Source organism: Phoxinus phoxinus, assembly GCF_949152265.1.
Source record: "Phoxinus phoxinus genome assembly, chromosome: 22".
NCBI classification, from domain to species: Eukaryota; Metazoa; Chordata; class Actinopteri; order Cypriniformes; family Leuciscidae; genus Phoxinus; species Phoxinus phoxinus.
In genome coordinates, this window is record NC_136897.1 from 5,195,541 (window position 1) to 5,213,053 (window position 17,513).

Genomic DNA, 17,513 nt, shown 5'->3' on the forward strand with positions numbered 1-17,513 from the left:
AAGGTGCGAGGGGAGAGAGCTAGGCCAAAGGGAAGAACCCGATATTGGTACGCTTCGCCCCCGAAAGCGAACCTCAGGAACTTCCTGTGACATGGAAGGATGGATATATGGAAGTATGCGTCCTTCAGATCTATCGTGACGAACCAGTCCTCGAACTGGATCTGACTCACGATTGCTGGAATGGTGAGCATCTTGAACCTGTACCTCCTCAGAGAACGATTCAAGTGCCTGAGATCTATTATGGGACGCAACCCCCCATCCTTCTTGGGAACTATGAAGTACCGGCTGTAGAACCCGGACTCCCTGTCTGGCAGAGGAACACGTTCTATGGCCTCCTTGACCAACAGGGATTGAACTTCCTGTTCCATAACCCGAACCTGCTCTGGGCCGACCACAGTCCAGACCACCCCGTTGAACTTTGGGGGAGGGGAGCTGAACTGTAGTCTGTAACCCAGCTCTACAGTACGCAGGGCCCACGGAGATATATTCGGAAGGCATGACCATGCGCCGAGATAATCTACTAAGGGAACCAGCCTCTCGAGGCTGGCCTCGGGTGTCAACCGAGACTCGTTCCCGACTTCCTGAAGCGGCTGGCCGGCAGGAAGCGGTCGAGAACGATTTTTGGTGTGCGGACGCACTCGCCCCCCCGCCGCAGATCTTCTTAGAGGCGGCTGGAGCGACGTGCGTACGCGGGAAATCAGTGTGGCCCGAAGCGTGCTGGACGGCGGGAACACAGCACTGATTCCCCGAGAGCTCCGGGGGGAAGGCGACCTCGATCGCCCCGCCCCGGGGGGGACAGCTCTCAGCGGTCCGGCCACAATTAGGACCGCTTGGAGGAAGCCTTCTTCGCCTGAAGGACGGTCCTCAGATCGACCTTAGGCTCAGAAGGCTTGCCACGAGATCGGCGCCTCCTTTGCCAAGCTCCCTCGGGAGGGGCGCTGGAGGCGACACTCTCTCTTTGCACATACCGGCGCGAGGAGCTGGTAGATGGCTGAGGCTGCCCCTTTGAGGCAGCCTTCCCCGAGGAGCCAGAGCGGCGAGGGAGGTACTGTTGGAAGGCCGCCGACTGCTTTTTCACCTCCTGAAACCTCTCGACGACGGTACTAACCGCGCCGCCGAAGAGGCCAGCAGGTGACATCGGGGAGTCTAGGAAAAAATGTTTCTCTCTCTCCTTCATCCCCGATAAATTCAGCCATAAATGCCTCTCCACACACACCATACCAGCCATGGAGCGACCGATGGCACGGGCCGTCTCCTTGGTGATGCGGAGAGACAAGTCGGTAGCCTTCCTGAGCTCCAAGATGTCACTCGGAGAGGGACCCTCGCCCTCATCAAGCTCCTTGAGGAGGTCGGCCTGGTAGGCCTGCAACACCGCCATAGTGTGCAGGCAGCTACCAGCCCGCCCAGCCGCCATATAGGCCCTGCCCACCAGAGTGGATGTATCACGGCATGGTTTAGTGGGCAGCACCAGGGCTTTAAGGGACGAGGCAGCCTCAGGGGAAAGATAACTCGCGAGAGCTTCCTCCACCCGAGGTATTTTCCCATAACCACGCTCAGCCGCCCCCAGCACGTTAGAAAAATCGAGCACTGGGGGGTTGGAGAGCCTGGCTGAGTATGGTTTTTCCCATGACTTGCACAACTCATTATGCAAGTCGGGGAAAAACGGAAGGCCCCGGCGTGGGGTTTGAGACCTGCGCCTGAAGAACCTTTCATCCAGCTTACTTGGTGGCTGGATTTCAGGTTCTTCTTGTGGCCAATCAATTCTTAACTTGGCCACAGCGCGGGTCAAAACCTCCACCAACTCCTCTTGGGCGGGTGCGTGAAGTGATTGATCGGGCCCCACATCACCCACATCAATGCTTACAGCATCAGACTCCTCAGAGCCTGATAGCTGAAGCATCTGATCCCCTTCCTCGCGGGAAGAAACCGCTTCGCGGGCTTCCACACGAGGCGGGAGAACATCTGAATCCTCAGACGAGGACCGGGAAGATGCCGCAGCAGTCCCGTGTCCCGTTGAGAGATCCATCTGTGAGCCCCACGATCTGCGGCGCCGCGTTGCCTCGACAACGGCGGGCCCAGAACCGCGGGGCTCGCGAGCTTGGCCGTGCTCATCAAACACGGCCAGCCGCGAGCGCAAAACCCTGAGCGGCAGCTTATCACACTCGCTACAAGCGGCTCCCTCGAGAGCCGCTCTAGCGTGCTGCACACCGAGGCAAAGCACACACAGCTGGTGTGTGTCCGTGCCCGAAATATAACGCGGACACGGATGCACACACCTATTAAATTGCTCGCGTTCCATAACAGTGCTTGTAAACTTTTTTCACAGTGACAGACAACACCAAATAAGACTGACAAAACACAGAGCGCTTTCAGCTGAAGAGCAAAAAAGCTAATGTGTGTGTGTTCGGGCGTCCCCTTGTATCTTCCGGTTATGCCGTCATCTACTACGTCATGACGCAGCACCAATCAGGATCAGACAGGATTTCATTCATGCTTCAGACGCGCTATGCTGGGGCATTCCCCAAAGTGTCGTCGACGACGACGCAGTGCGAGTTCCCTCGAAGGGGAACTAATTAATAGTTACATAGAGCTATGTTAGCCACTTGACAAAATAGTGTTGACATTCAAAACATGGCATTCATATAACAATGATTCATTTTCTGTTGATAAATGTATCCAAACATTTGCTCACCTGTCTAATAAAACACATAGGCTACTATATTAAAGTGTCTTTGGTGATTCCATGTTTTTTTTACAAAAGTAAAGCAAAAAATGTAGGGAAACGTGGATATGACACAATGACACGGTCCGTGTCCTGGTTAAATTAGCTGATTTCTCTGGATTTAAATTTGGAAGTGTTTGGGACACTGTTTGGGATACTGTGGGTGTGGGACACTTTGGAAGTGTTTGGGATACTACACAAGTCAACAAAGTATATAACATTGCTCTAGTGGTTTTTGGATATTTTAATCTAAAAGTCTTACATATTGTGCTTTTAATAGTGAGATTTGGGCCCTAAACTAAAGTGTGACCTCAAAAAGTAGTCCACACCAAGGGGATGAGATTTGACAAGTTAGCGTGGTCCAATCCATAGCCACTGCTTTTAGATAGGCTACAGTAACTACACTAATCTGCTGCCCAAAAGCATCATTATCCATTCAAAGGAGTTATATATATTCCAAGCAACTGTCATTGAGATGAATAGCTTTCTCCGGATATTGAACAATAACTTGGTCCATACTGCTTATACACTATTTTCCAAGCCTCATTAGAATTAATGCAATTTGACAATGGGTTAAATTTAGAACAGTGTCATTTAGGGTTTCTGAAAGCTTAGAAGATTACTATATCTGGACTACTTTTATGGTGCATTTTTTATTATTATTTTGGAGCATCTGTCCCCATTCACTTTCATTGTACAAAATAGAATATAATTAATTTGAATGGCAAGAAGGTGAATTAATGACACTATTGTCATTTCTGGGTAAACTAATCAGAGGTATTTTGCCCAAAAAGGATAAATAAATACATTTTCTTAGGGAAGCATGACCCAGGCCTTATCTGAGTGTCTGACCTTCAACCTCTTCATTATTTGTTACAATAAAAAGGTGATTGATGTCAATGTTTTGCACTGTTTGGAGTCTGTTGTTTAATACCGCTGGTCTAGGTCACAGTAAACGTGAAGTCACATTAGTGATATTTCAGCAAAAGTTCGAGAGCAAAAAAGTCCACTGGCCATTGTCAGTAGTGTAGCGATGGATGAAGCACTTCTCGCACAGAAGTCACTTTCAAACCAAGCAGCTTTCTATTGATAAATGTGGTGAACCTGCTACCGGCTGTGAAATCTGTATGGGGAAATCATCCTTATGCAAAACTCTTGAACACACGGAAAAGAAAATGGTTAAAATAACGGGATTTCACCTGTGAAACTATGGGTGAGTGACCACACCTTAAGGGAAACTATGTTGGGTTGAGTTGTTTATGTTATTCAAGTCTGTTTTTTTTTCCAATAGCAACATACTGATTTTATATTTATTTAAGCTTATAATTATTTATCAAATTAATCTCAAAACCACCTAGCAATGACCAAGAAACACATCAGAAACTAAAACACCATAGCAATAACTTAGCAACAACCAAGTTTTGTTGCAACTCCCCTCAAAATATCCTATGTACAGTATCAACCAGCGGCACCCTAGCAACCATTTGGATAATCCTAGTAACTTCTAAGCAACATATACAGCTTAACCAAACTATTGCTATCTTTATTGCTATCTGTTTTAAACAAAAAAAACTTCAAGGCGTTTTAAAGTTTTAGACTTTGTCATGCAAACATAAAAGTTTGTCTTGAACATTATCCCACTCTCAAAAGACTGATGTCAGGTATGAATATGTTGTAACTACATTTGCAGGTGTTCATCACAGAATAAAGAAGTATAAGGGTCTTTCTGGATTGTTTCCATAGTCCTCTGTCTTCACTATGTGTATCATAGAAAACCATGCAGCCATGTCAGAGACTACAATGTGATGAATGTTTCCAGAATTAATGAGTGCACACACTCAGCGGACTTACCTTTCAACAGCAGCACATTGTGTGTGCGTCAGTCATCAAGAGTCTGTGTGGTTACCAAATCCATCAGCATGGAGGTGATGGCTGTCTAACACAAAACACCAGTGCCCTCCATTCAGAGGTTCCATCTCACCACACTCTGAAACATCTCAGAATTTCTTATTGTTTCTGTTAGCAGTGAGAAAGAGACAGAAAAACAGGTGAGAGAAGTTGAGGTCCTTGAAACCTTGCTGGACAGTTATCAGCGGTGTTGTGGTGATTGGTGCAGTGGTGATTCCAGATATTTTGTATTTTTACTCAAAAATATACAAGATAATTAAAATACAAAGTTCTGTCATGAAACTCTAGACGAGGGAGGGAGAAGCCAAGATGTGGCTGGCTTTGCTGACAACATCTGGGAAACGACCGACGGAGACAAAGCTGGTCAAGTCAAGTCAAGTCAAGTTAAGTCACCCTTATTTATATAACACTTTTTACAATACAGATTGTATCAAAGCAGCTTCACAGTGATAACTTGAAAATATTACAACAAATTTAGTTTCTAGAAGAAAAAAGGCAGATCAATAATATTGTTGAATATGTCCCCAACTAAGCAAGCCAAAATCCAAGGCAAACAGTGGCAAGGAACCAAAACTCCATCAGGTGACAGAATGGAGAAAAAAAACCTTGGGAGAACCCAGGCTCAGTCGGGGGCTAGTTCTCCTCTGGCCAACGAGCGAACAGTGTATGATTATGATTCAGGCAGCATTACAGGTCTGGTGAACAGCTGGTGAATGGTTCTGGAGAGCCAGGTTCTGGAGACCCAGGATGGCCCGTAAGTCCGTTATGGAAGTGGTGTGACGACTGACCAAGGGGGAGCTGGTGGGACGAGGGAACCCAGAGGAGCCGCTAGGCTGAGAGTCTCTGGTGGAGCCGAAGGTGGGAGGAGCCAAGACGGAGCGACAGGTCGACGGGCCGAGATGAAGTGAAGGCATCCGAGGCCTGAGGCAGAGCTGCAGGATCCTCTTGGACAGACGCTGCTGGTGGTTGCATGACCTGCGGCTCGACGTCCTTGCAGGGTATCTCCCCAGAGACGTCGCAGGGCTGCAAACGTCCAGTAGCGATGGGGCTGGAGGACTGGCTGAGCTCTGTGGTGATGGTGATGCAACCAAATTTGAGAGGATGACTGTAATTATGACGCAGTCCACACAGGTTAGCATATTGTTGTCCTTACACAGAGGTAAGTATGAACAGTCTGATGAGTCACAGTTCTCTATGAACAATAAAGATGATTCAGATACCGGGTGGGATAGGGTTGGAGTTGTTAAGTCCCCATCGAAGTCTATCAGCCAGTCCTCCGCTTCTGTTCCCGCTGGTGTCACGGGCTCACACCCCAGGTCAGAACCATGCTGGTGCTCCACTTCAAGGGCGATGGTAAGCTCTGTCCTCTTGTCCACGAACTCTGGCTCACTCGTTGCGGCGGGTGGTGCCGCTCGATCTGCAAGGGGCTCACGTGACTTCTCGGTGGTTGGTGTATAAGTTGGCTCTGGGTCTGGCTGGGTCTTGGATCGGGCCTGGACGCTCTCCTGATGATGGCTTCTTTCTAGTTCAGACCGGAGGTATCTGGGAGGTCAACGGGGTGCTGATAGTTCGCCCCGATCCAGAACAGTGACTTCTGGGTGTCGTTATCGTAAGGGCAGGTGGCGAGACTAAAGAAAATTTACTTCTTTAAGTAGTAAATAAGTAAATTCCAGAAAAATTTACATGCGTGCAGATTACGTGTTAAAAGTACATCAGCTCAGTTCACAGTAAATGCTGCTCCAAATCTACGCCAACACAGGAAAATACATAAATATGTTTCTAAATATGCGAATTGTTGTTCATCACGATTTCAAAAGTTCAAACCCGATACTCTGAGTTTGCATGTTTTGATCTTCACGTGTTCTTGTTCAAGAAATGAAAGCAGCTGTTGCATTTCTATCGTACAGAAGTGACTAAATATTAAAGATTAAGTGGACATTTAAATTGAAATGTTGTTTGACCAACATTAAACAAGGATTTGATCATGCCGTAGTGTAACAGCAACGAACACCAGGCCATTGGCGCCCTCTACAGGCATTTGTTATAACACGTAATGTACATAATGTTTATTTTAGTTTATCATTTATTTTACATGGTGTATTTTAACAGTAAATAAAGCCCATATGATTACTTACTTTGGTACTATTTGAACCAATTATAATTGCTTGTTATTATATATTTGTATTTTAAAGTCATTTTAAAGGCTGTTGTTCACTTGGAACATCAGTACTAGATTAATCGATGAAATAATCGGAAGAATACTCGATTACTAAAATAATCGATAGCTGCAGCCCTAGAAATTTTATTCTACAGCCCTTATTTTATATGTATGCGTAATGAGTTTTGTGCATACGACGCTGTTACGCGCATGTGCGGTGGTGTGTTTTGGTGACGTCATATATGCATGCCATGCGCACTAGTAGAGTTGGTGAACAATCGCAGGGGCCATTTTTCACAAATATCTGCATTAAGGTGATAGCCAAAGTATAGAACAGGAATCCGTTTAACCATTTATTTTGCAAAAGCATCATAGCGGGCATCAAAGTCATTTGGACTAAGGGAATCAAAGATCTGCTCAACATGGTCTTTAAGGACCTTCACTTCATCCTTTTTTAGCACATATAATTCCTTTCTCCCTGTCAACTGTCCGTGGTATCTTTTGGTATTTTTTGGAGTCCATTCCCAGCTTTCCCAAAATTTCAATCAAACATTTCTGATGATGTTGCATGAATTTATGTTTCTTTAACATGAAGCCAACTGGATACAATGGGTCACTGACCAGTGCAGTGTTTCTCATAACCACAGACTCAAAAAAATCCCCCATCTGTAATGTGGTGTCATAACTAATCATTTGTGGGTACACAAACCTCACTGATTCCTCTAAGTTGGCACATGCCAAATCAACAATGTCTTTCATGCCTGCATAAACAAGAATGTCCAGGAACATAGTAAAGTGCCATAGCTGATATGCTAATTCATGAAAATTAAACAGTTCATCTCTTGAGATGATATGAATTGAAAATTTTTGACATTTCTATGCTTGCGCATTACATATAGCCTACAATCTGATTTCCCAGGTAATGAATCAAATAGACATTTGATATTCCAAATGTTTGTCATAATTTATTAGAGAGTAAATGCACTTCCTGAATTCCGTGGTGGTTCCCAGTTCTAATGTGATAGTTTCAGAACTCTTCCCCCACATACTTTCGATTGTTGTGATAATTTGAACCTTTTTGCTTCCATATCATTTTATCAAATTTAAAGTCCATGTTTGATTTATCTGACTGTTAACTCTTGTTAAGGAACACATCACCACCTTTTGGATGTAATGGTGGTTCAGTGAAAATTAATTTGTTGTAGTTTTCAACATAATCTAGAATTTTGAATAAAGAAAAAAGATAAAATGAAAAAAGAAAAATACAATAGAATGTAATGTAATGTATTGTAATATAATAAAATATAATATATGATATAATAATAGGCCTAGATATAAAAAGTAGCCTATAAGTTTGTATATTAAGAGTAGCCTACCCAGGCTTTAAAAAAATTTAAAATGGCGATTCCAATACTTTAACACAAATTATGGGTTTTGAAGCTGGCAGTGTGTTATACCTAATTATGGCAGTTTCAGACATTTCATAATGCATTGTGTGGTTGCGATTGGGCAATTCAAGAACAAACATTTGTGATTGGTTGGAGGTAGCCATGTGATCTAAAATGGTTTAAAAAGGGCAATGAGGATTTTTTAAAAAGTTTTTTTCTTTTCATGTAGCCTATTATTCCAAGATTATTTTGTTGTACATTTTTACCTAACTGCATTTTAATATGTACATTTATGAAATACATAACTTCAATAGGTGAATGTCAACAACGATTTTTAACAAAGTTTTTAAGAGCTAGCCTACATTAATAAGAACGCGTGATGTCACAATGCATGACGCCACTGTAAAACAGCTTCACCGACCAGCAGATACAGTGAACATTTTCTTTAAACAAACGTCAAGACCGACAAAGTTCTTAATAAAACTCGTATATTTTCCGTGGTGTGACTACTTCTATTCCGCTAAACAGGAATCACTCGAGACAATCAATGACAGCACAAAATACCAAAGTAGTGCTGCTGGCATGCGGGTCCTTCAACCCCATCACAAACATGCATCTGCGAATGTTCGAACTGGCTCGAGATTACCTTGATGTAAACTTTTAATAAAACATGTATTAATGTAAATATATATTTTTAAAAGTCATCTGTTTTTTTTTTAAATCATTCATATATCTTATTCTTTTTTATTTTAGATAAACATAGGTCTACACATAACTTCATATTTTTGTATGTCTTTGTTGACTCAGGAAGATACACAGTGGTGAAAGGAATACTCTCTCCAGTTGGAGATGGGTATAAAAAGAAAGGTCTGATTGAAGACTGTCATCGTTTAGAGATGGCTAGACTGGCCACGGAGAACTCCGAGTGGATCACTGTGGATGACTGGGAGATTCAGCAGCCAGAGTGGGTGGAGAGAGACAGCCAAAGTACTTCGGTGGGAACATCTTAAAATCATGTGCTTTCAGTGAATGTTACGTTTTGGTTGTGTGGTAAGAGTTGGTACACTTACGCTCCTGATGAGCCTCAAGTATCGATGTGTCAAGAAGCCTTTTGCGGTCAGGTCAGAACTAGGATTAAATCCTCACTAGCTTGTTTAGCATACCAATAAATCTAGGTGTGTCCCTACACTCGTGAAACAATAAAAATAATAGACAACAATTGATCAGAATTCATGCTCATCGTTCCAGCTAAATCGTTCCTGGATCTTCTTGTTGTCTTTGGGTTTTGCAAGATACTTTATAATGCTCTTTATATTACTTAGAACTGTCTTTGTAAGCTGACGTAAAAACTGAACAGTAATTGTCTTTATAAAATAAAAGTTTATTTAAACAAAATATACAAAATACTGGCTACACAATGATTCATATTTGAAGCAAAATCATCAAAAGGTTACAGATTAAAATACTTCAGCTCATCCAAGTTCAACAGGGCAGTCCTGTATGAATGGAAAATTACATGGGCTATTTACCTTGTAAGCAGTTCAAGCAAAGATGTAAAAATGAACTTGTCCTCGTCCGAGTTATTCAAGTTAAGATTATACAGCAGAGCAGTTCAAGCAAAAATAAGATAATGTCATTTTGTGTGGTTTGACCGGATGTCATATTTGATGTTCTATGTCAAAATGATCAAAGTTTTATGCAAAATTGACATTGAATCAGATCCTTCTTCTTCTTTTTTTAGGCACCATCATGCAGAAATGGAAGCTTTAGCGTAAGTTCTGCTGGGAAGACTCAATTGTTGCGTCATTGATTATCTTCTCATCTATCCAATCACGTTTTAATACTAGAAGTATAAAAGACCCGTACTTAGGCTACACTTGTCTGAGTTCGCAGATGCTGACGCTTCACTCACCTCCATCCACCCCTCCACCACCAAGATGATTTCTTCCCTCCAGCAAGAGATGGGTTCCTCTGTCCATCCTTCCTATCACCATAGGATTTCCCCTTCAACCTCCCCACCACCACCAGGATGGTCCCTTCCAATACCGCATTGGGGGTCGGCTGCGCCCCCGCCATCTTCAGGCGGGAAATGCTGAATCCATACCCTCGGATTGCGAGTTACGGACGGGGCCTACGCCAAAGAACTTATTGCATGTGGCTTGCTGGGCTGTTAATAAATGTATAATTATCGAGTATCTATTCTCCCGAGTCTTTCTGGTAGAACTCATTTCCAGTTGCGACAACAATAGTAATAATGGGTTCACAGTGAGGTGTGGGAAGAGGAGACAGCTGGAGCAAAATACAAGCATCTGTCAGATCGGTTTTTCTTTTAACACAAAAGCAGGTAACGTATGTAAAATAATCCACAGCAATCCTTCATAGTATAAATGTTCAGGTTTAATCTGTGGTTGGAGTTTCTAATAACAGATTTTTTTCCCCCTTTTTTCTTCTTCAGAAATGCCCAAAGTGAGGAAGAAGAACAAAATTAGTGCATTCTTCCAAAAGCTTTTTGGGATCTCAGCACGGCCTAAGACCGACCCGACTGTTTCAGAGCCGTTGTGTGTCCCAGATGCAAGTGCTCTTGAGCCAATATCTCAAATGTATCCTTTTGTTACTGAGCAATCAAGTGTCCCAGTTCCAAGCGTTCCTGAGCCGGAACCTGAATTGGATCTGGTTAATCCAACGGAAACGTGTGTCCCAGGTCTAAGCAGTTCTGAGCCGGAACCTGTGTCCTCAGAAGGTCTGAAGGTTGATGTCAACAATGCATTTTCAGAGTTGAAGAGCCCTACGCTGATGTCTGAAGATCTGACTGACCCAGCAGGGCCTTCAACAGAAGTGGCAAGGAGAAGCAGTGGGATCGATCAGGGTGGCACGGATACTTCTCCTGAAACCCTTGAGGAGAACAGCCCAATAGGTAAATGTCAACAAAGCATTTGAGATGCAATATTATAATTATATGCAAAAAAAAAATGTCTTACAAAGTTGGAGTAATTATTCATGTTTAATCTGTGGTTGGAGATGGAGGGGCCGACGTTTACAGTGAGGAAAGGCAGCACTTTTTTGTGTGCTAAGCACTTCACGGAGGATGAAGTCCGTGTTAGAGAGTCCGGTCGTAGTTATCTTTCACCGCAGGCCGTGCCTTCCAGATTTTCATGGAACAACTGGGGAGAAGTTAAATCACGCCAGACACTGACGGCAAAAAGAGGTGTCTGTGGTGTACAGGAGGATATGGCTAGCCGTTTTAGCTTAAATTGTTACTCGTCGTAATTGCATTTTTACTAGTAAAAAGCATTGAATTGTAGATCTCTCTAATTGAATTCTTACTAGTAAAAATGCAATTACAACGATTAACGCTGGGTACAATTTAAGCTAAAACGGCTTGCCATAGGAGGAAGCAGAAATGGAGAGTGCTGATGCCGCGCTGCTGGTGCAGGAGCACGATTACGACAGCCGCCCTCCCCCGGGTGAGTGTAACATGTTATCCAATACAACATATTAGATTTATAAAATGACTGTAGCATTTAGTAGCAGTTGTGCTAACAGAGTAGCATGTTATTTTATTTAAATTAATTATGTTAAATTATTTTCAGGGTCTGCTGCGGAGTGCAAACCAATAACACGATTTAAAATACAGCTATTACTGGTAATTTTATGCTGCCTTTACGTGCTATCGGAAACGTCCTACTTCTCACTTCTGAAGTCGTGACTACGAGCTCATCGTGTTCAAATTTTAATTTGTGAGGGCGTTCATCTCCATTTTTTTAAACTAGGAAACTACAATTTCCGATCATTCCGATAGCACGTGAAGTCTGCATTACTCTTGTCAGCCCCTTTTTATACTGCTCTCTGTGGCTTAGCTCAGAGGACCCCCAATCTTTTGCATGTTTCCTTTATCTGACACCCATTTCAGGTCTTGGCCCTTACTGTACCAATGAGTTGATGACCTGAATCGTGTGTTTGATTAAGGAGTCGTGCAAAATGTGCAGAATTGGGGAACACCCCACCAGGAACACTTGTGCACATTGCCAGGGAACATATATGAGCCAAGATAATTATAGTTATTAATAAATGTGCAACAATGGAGACAATATGAACAATCGATTAAACAGAACTAAAAAATAAATAAATAATGGTATGTGAGGCTGTTGGGGTGAATAAAGAATTTACAGTGATGTTCTAACTGTTCTATAACTGCAAAAACATGTAATAGCAATTTACCAAATTAATGCGTTTTTTTTTCTTCATAAATTGACTCTAATGATAAAGTGGCATGTTTAACACCAAAAAAATAAAGTTTTATTTTGTTCTCTTTAATTAGGTGTTCTTGATGAGGCACTGGAAAAAATAAAGAAACTGGAAGAACTGGTGTTGAGGTTTACCATCTCCCGATCTTTGCTGGATAGATGGTGTGTGTCTGATGAAGACTTCAGGTATTTCACAAGGTTCTCATCCAAAAACATATTTATGGTTTTCTAGAGATCTATTGAGCCCTCTGCATCCAATATTGTGTACTGGTCCAAAGCCAAGAGGATTGGAATTTCAGCTGCAGAGAAAGAGGTCGTGAAACCAAGCCCCCAGCGTAAGATGCAACTCATTGATTAGTTTTTAATTGTTTTGCTTGCGGGTCGCTGTCGGCCTTAGGGAGAGAGTTTTAGCTGAGATATTTGGAGTGAGCACTTCTACAGTGAGTCGCATTGTAATCACATGGTCAAACTACTTGTACCTTGTGTTGGGATCCGTTCAAATATGGATGACCCGGGAACAAGTGAGGCGAACAATGCCTGTGAAATTTCAGCAGTACTGCCCAAATGTGAGGGTCATTATTGACTGCACAGAGTTCAGATGTGAGAGCCCAGAGGCAATTACCCTTCACTCTGAAACATTCTCAACCTAGAAGAGCCATACCACCTTCAAAGCTTTGATTGGAGTTGCACCCTGTGGTGCAATCACATTTGCATCAAAGTTGTTCACTGGCTCTATCTCTGATAAGGAGTTGACATGGTAGTCAGGAATCTTGGACTTACTGGAGCCAGGTGATGAGGTTATGGCAGACAAGGGCTTCCTCATTGGAAAGCTATTGGAGGTTGTTAGGGCAAAACTAATAATTCCCCCTTTCAAGCATAGAGAGCAGTTTAGCAGAAAGGAGAAAGGACCGAGAGAACTCAGGCCATAGCCAGACTCCGCATCCTTGTTGAACGTGTAATTAGGCGAGTAAAAGAGTACCACATTTGGGATTGCCCAATTCCCCTCACCTTGGCAGGCACAGTGAATCAGATGTGGTCCTGCTGTTGCATGATGGCAAATTACCAGGGTCCTTTAGATTTTGAAGGTGAGGTAAAATACAGATAGTATTTGAATACTGGACAGAGTGAACATGCCAGCCAGTAATATCATCCTCCTCATCCTCACCAGCCAGTAACTGTTGTCTGTTGTGGTGTTCGGGGCTCCAGACAATTTTTTTTTACTAATAATAATTTGTTACATTTATTTAGCGCTTTTCTTGGTACTCAAATAAATTACAATGTGCAGTTCACAGGGCTTCAGACTAACATTTGAGGGGAGCAGCACCGGAGACGCTGAGTTCTACGTGAAATATTTGGTAGCAGTTTGGGGCTGACGATAAAGCACTGAGCTTAATTTGTGGTGTAGATAAAATTAACTTTAATTAGTATCATTCATAATGGTTTAATATTAATTAAAAAGCAAAACGAGTGAAAGAATATATATTAGGGAGTGAAAATAGCCAATTTGCATCTGCAGCTACATACATGTTTACAATGGTAATTTAATTGAATAAAAAAAAAAAAAAGTGTTATGCCATACGAAACCCGGGGGCACTGAGCATGTACGTGTGTGTGTGTGTGTTTGTTAGATAAAGAAAGTGATAGAAAGACTCCTATATATCACATCTTTATTTAACCTTTGTGTGTTGTTAATTTAGGGTGTAAACTGGGGCTTTTTGGCGTCTCTAGAGACACTAAAATATGTTTTTGTAACATGATTAACATGATTTTTGTAACACTTCATTAATGTTTTTTGTCTAAAATTGTTTTTGTTTTATTATTTACATTTACGCATTTCGCAGACGCTTTTATCCAAAGCGACTTACATTGCATTATCCTATACATTTATACATGGGTATGTGCAATCCCCTGGGATCGAACCCACAACCTCTTACCACTGAGCTACAGGAAAGCATTATTTGCCTTAATTTCATTATTTTCATGTTTAGATAAAATAGCAAAGTTAAATTAAATTCACTGTAAATATGTACAATTCTTAGTTTATTTCATGGTGGTAACATGAAAAATGAGTCATAATATAGTGTAAGATTGCTGCACTCTCCTGGACAACTAAATAACATGCAATAAATAAATAAAAAGCCACTAGATATCACACATACAATCAGACATTTCAATTTATTGATTTTGTGGGTGTAGATATAATAAGTGTGAGCTTAGTCATCAAGTGAAATGCCATTTTAATGAATGGAACATAGTGTCAATAGTAACAGCAGCTATAGTTAGAAAAAAAAACTGAGACAAGTAATAGATTAGAATTGATCTGGGCTGCGTTTCCCAAAAGCATCGTAAGCCTAAGTTGATCGTAGAGACCATTGGTGGCAATTGTTCTACGATCAACTTAAGCTTACGATGCTTTTGGGAAACCCTGCCCTGGTTATCAGAAAATATACCATTCATCACTAGCTAAATCCAGTATGTATTTACCTCAAGCTAAATGTGGTTCCTCACGCTTTCTTAATTACCTATAACACCTGGCCCTAATTACCACTGTTCCTGCAATAATATTTGATACTGAAGTGTTCAAATACACACATGGTTAAAACAATTTTTTTTACACCTCTTTGAAATTCATCCATAAAACCAACAAAATATAAATTGTAAATTGGCTATCGTTATTATATTACATACCTTGGTAATCAAAAATGAATTGCTCAAAAAAGAATTTGTAACCTTTGTCCAATTTTGATCTTTTCACATCTCCCTGAAAACTGTCAACAAAACGGACAACATCTGCTATCCGTACTTTTGGCATATAAGTGAATGACTGCGAGAAAACACGCTGTTCACGGTCCATTTTGAGAATGAATGGCGATCGTAGTATCGCTACCCTACTTCCGGTTTCGGTCGCCATTTTGTGAAATAGGCTATTCTGCAAGTTCATAGCCAAACTGCTAGATGCAGTTGAGTCAACTTGAAAAGGCAGGGCAATTTATTTATTTTCTAATAACTGACTTTTATGTTCAGTCATGTTATTTTAATGCATTTGAACAACATAAGGGAGACCTATCAATCCTATTACGTTGGTCTTTTATGTTGGTGAGACGTGATGACTCATGAGTCACAGGGTTTCAGTGCGATAAGAGACCGGATATTTAACGTTTGCAAGCGATCGCACTGTTAAAGTGGCCTATATAAGTTGCACTGTAAAGAGTGGGAGAGTGACCAACTCTCAAAACGGAAATTACACCTGTGGGAGATGACTCGAAGGCTCTTTGTAAATATTATTGTAACTCTGAAATCGGAGAACAATTGAATGATTTAATCAAAATCAAATCTGAATATTGGACTATACTACTCCTGTCCAGCATTACTACATCTTTTAAACTGTCCGGACTGTACTCTGGTATACTCATCGACAGCTGCTGGACTCGATCAGTTTTGACTGTGCAAAGTTCTGCATTATGTACTTCACGAAAGACTGTGGTTCTGTCTGAAGTTGAAGCGCAACACAAAGGCCATCGCAGTGTTGTTATTCATTTTTTGAAGTCAAATTATGGTACAGTACAGTATCAATGAATGACACATTTTTGGCTGTCATGGTGTGTGCATGAACGTCTGTGACATGCCTGCTAATTACGTTGCTTATTCCGATCACTTAGGCTCTTTTTGCACTTAAATTGGCTTATTCTTACTGTTGACACTGAGAATGATGATGATAGTAGGCGTTTGTTTATCTCCATGAAGCGGCAGCAGTGTTAATGAGTAGACTAAGATTTGAAAGCATTTAGTTTAATTTTTTAATGTTTAAACAAATAAATGATGAAGTTTTGGATCTCATTTATGGTTTGAGCTTCGCCCTGTGTGATCAGCCTCACTGCTTTCATTAGCATCTTGAGGCAATCAGGCTCTATTACATTAATTTATGGGGCGGCAGTGGCTCAGTGGTTCATGTAGATTGTCTACAAACCAGAAGGTTGGTGGTTCAATCCCCGGTTCCACTTGACCAAGTGTCGAGGTGTCCATGAGCAAGACACCTAACCCCAGCTGCTCCCGACGAGCTGGATGGCGCCTTGCATGGCTGACACCGCCGTCGGTGTATGAATGGGTGAATGTGAGGCTAAATGTAAAGCGCTTTGGTGGCCATTGGGTCTGTGAAAGCGCTATATAAATGCAGTCCATTTACCATAATTTCAAATGTAAATGTAAAGTGAATAAATACACCCCTAAATTTTCCCCCGGGTTTAAACAGATTACACCCACTGCTTGTACTGGGTTTACACACGTTATTCCACCTTTTCGTGTTATAACAGGTATGTCTTCTTCTGCTAATGTTAATCCATAGTTTGCTCTCGTCTCCCGCTTTTCCCATGGAACGTTGCAGGATTTAAAGATTTGCCAAGGTTCCCATTTATCACTGAAAATACCTTGAGCTCACTCCATAGTCAGGGATTCAAGCATCAACACCTACAACCCCATCAATAAGGCTCAAATACCTCCATCAACAATAAACCAAAAAATACATTTAGTGGGTTAAAAAGGCTGGGCAAAATGCACATATTTGAAATTTAAAATTTTTAAATCCAACATTTTTAATGGAAAATATATTTTATTTTTTTTCACCAGTGATTTGGTTTCAAAACCGAGAAACTCAGGCAGTCATGACTGAAGAAACAAGATCGGGTTGGGATCTTAAAGGTACACTGTGTAGTTTAAGTATTTTATTATCTAAAATCAATGTGTTTATTCATAAATGTGTCCTCAATGGTGTACAATTACCTCTCCCAATGATCCGACTTATCCTCGTAAGCGAAGAATTTCTTATCTTTATTTACATGGGACAGGTAAGTCCACCGAGGCTTCCATGTCGTTCTGCCATCTTGAAAAACTATAATAGCAGAAAGGGCCTTAAAGCACTAGGGTAATGCGTGTCAATGCCCCGGTAAATTTGAAAGGCTGCACTGCACGGTACTTAATAATTCAGGATCATACTTATGCCGAGCCACAGGAGAAATGCCAAAATTGAATTTAAAAGGAAACGTGACCGACGAATTCAAAAACCGAGCGTAAATAACGGGATAGCTTTACCCAGTTGA